Source organism: Triticum urartu, chromosome 3, assembly GCF_003073215.2.
Source record: "Triticum urartu cultivar G1812 chromosome 3, Tu2.1, whole genome shotgun sequence".
In the NCBI taxonomy this organism is placed as follows: domain Eukaryota; kingdom Viridiplantae; phylum Streptophyta; class Magnoliopsida; order Poales; family Poaceae; genus Triticum; species Triticum urartu.
The window spans coordinates 241,158,644-241,161,286 of NC_053024.1; positions in this window are offsets into that span (position 1 = coordinate 241,158,644).

The following is a 2,643-nucleotide window of genomic DNA, read 5'->3' on the forward strand; positions in this document are numbered from 1 at the left end:
GTTTTCTCTCAATGAGAAGGGCGAGTTGGATGCCATTTCTCAGATTCCAGTCGTTTACGAATATCAAGATGTCTTTCCAGAAGAGCTTCCAGGGATGCCTCCTCACCGGCCAGTTGAATTCGTCATCGATCTTGAAGCTGGCACGGAACCTATTTGCAAACGTCCTTACAAGATTGGACCTGAAGAGTTGAAGGAGCTGAAGAAACAACTCGATATTCAAGAGGGTATGGGTCTCATCCGACCAAGTTCTTATCCATGGGGTTGTGGTGTTCTTTTTGTGAAGAAGAAGGATGGAACGGACCAAATTTGTGTCGACTACTGTCCATTGAACAAGAAGACCATAAAGAACAAGTACCCACTTCCCAACATCAATGAGCTTTTCGAACAACTCAAAGGTGCTCAAGTATTCTCCAAGCTTCACCTCCATATGGGCTATCGGCAGATTCGCATTCGTGAAGAAGATATCCCCAAGACAGCATTTAGAACAAGCTATGGTTCATATGAATACACTGTCATGTCTTTCGGCCTTGTCAATGTTCCTCCAACATTCTCTCGCATGATGAACTTCATCTTCAACGCCTACACAAATGACTTCGTCTTGGTCTACCTCGATGACACTCTGGTCTTTTCCAAGAACAAGGAGGATCATGCCAAGCACTTGAGATTGGTGCTGGATAAACTCAGAGAACATCAGTTCTATGTGAAGTTTTCAAAGTACGAGTTTTGGCTCGATGAAGTTCTCTACCTTGGGCATATCATCTCCGCCAAGGGCATAGCCGTTAATCCTGAGAAGGTGTCTGCAATTGTGAATTGGGAACCGCCTCAGAATGTGAAGCAACCCCGCAGCTTCCTTGGGCTCGCAAGCTATTGTCGGAGGTTCGTTGAGAACTTCTCTAAGATAGCGAAGCCTCTTTCCAACCTTCTCCAGAAGCATGTGAAGTATGTCTGGTCGCCTGAATGTGACATCGCTTTCAACACCCTGAAAGAGAAGTTAGTTACTGCTCCAGTTCTGACTCCTCCTGATGAATGCAAACCGTTTAAAGTTTTCTGTGATGCTTCCCTTCAAGGTCTCGGTGCAGTGTTGATGAAAGAGAAGAAAGTTGTGGCCTATACCTCTCGCTAGTTGAAGCCCAACGAAAAGAACTACCCCACTCATGACCTCGAGTTGGCGGCAGTTGTCCATGCTCTGTTAACATGGAGACATCTCTTGTGGGAAGGAAAGTGGACATGTTCACTGATCATAAGAGTCTCAAGTACATCTTCACTCAGCCCAACCTCAACCTCAAGCAGACTCGTTGGGTCGAAATGATTCAAGAGTATTAATCCGGGTATTGAATATACTCCAGGCAAGGCCAATGTAATTGCTGACGCATTGAGCAGGAAGGCTTACTGCAACAGTTTGGTTCTCAAGCCCTACCAACTAGAGCTTTGTGAAGCTTTCCACAAACTTAATCTCCAAGTTGTTCCTCAAGGATTCCTTGCCAACCTCCAAGTCTCTCCTACTTTGGAAGATCAGATTCGTGAGGCACAACTTCTTGATGCTATGGTGATGAAGGTGAAGATTGGGATAGCCAAGAGTCAACCCAAGTACAAGTGCTATCGCCTCGATGACAAGGATACTCTATTCTCCGGGGATCGCATTGTTGTTCCTAAAGGTGACCTTTGTAAAGTCATTAAGAACGAGGCTCACAATTCACTCCTCTCTATTCACCTTGGAAGTACAAATATGTACCATGACCTCAAGCAGTCGTATTGGTGGACTCGAATGAAGCGCGAGATTGCTCAGTTCATGAATGAATGTGATGTCTGCAGAAGAGTGAAAGCAGAACACCAACGACCAGCTGGTCTCCTCCAACCTCTTGCCATTCCATAATGGAAGTTTGACCATATTGAGATGGACTTCGTGACTGGATTTCCCAAGTCCAAGCATGGCAATGATGCTATCTTCGTTGTCATCGACAAGGTCACCAAAGTGGCTCATTTTCTTCCTATCAAAGAATCTATCACAGCAGCTCAGTTGGCAGAGCTATATACCTCCAGGATTGTCTCTCTACACAGCATTCCTTAGTTGATATCTTCAGATCGTGGAAGCATCTTTACCTCTAAGTTCTGGGATTCCTTTCAAAAGGCCATGGGCACCAACATTCGCTTCAGAGCAGCTTTTCATCCTCAAACCAGTGACCAAGTCAAGCGAGTCAATCAAATTCTTGAAGATATGCTCAGGGCTTGTGTCATTTCTTTCGGTATGAAGTGGGAAGATTGTCTTCCATATGCCGAGTTCTCGTACAACAACATCTTCCAAGTGAGTTCGGGCAAGGCCCCATTCGAGATTCTCTATGGCAGGAAGTGCCGTACTCCTCTTAACTGGTCAGAGACTGGTGAACGCCAACTTCTTGGCAATGACTTGATCACAGAGGCTGAAGAAATGTGAAAAGTCATTCGTGAAAATCTCAAAGCCGTGCAATCGCGCTAGAAGAGTTACTATGATAGCAAGCATCGTGACTTGGCTTTCGAGATCGGAGACCATGTCTACCTCCGTGTCTCTCCAATGAAAGGTACTCGTCGCTTCAGTATCAAAGGGAAGCTTGCCACTAGATACGTGGGTCCTTTCAAGATCATTGGCAAAAGAGGCGATCTCGCCTA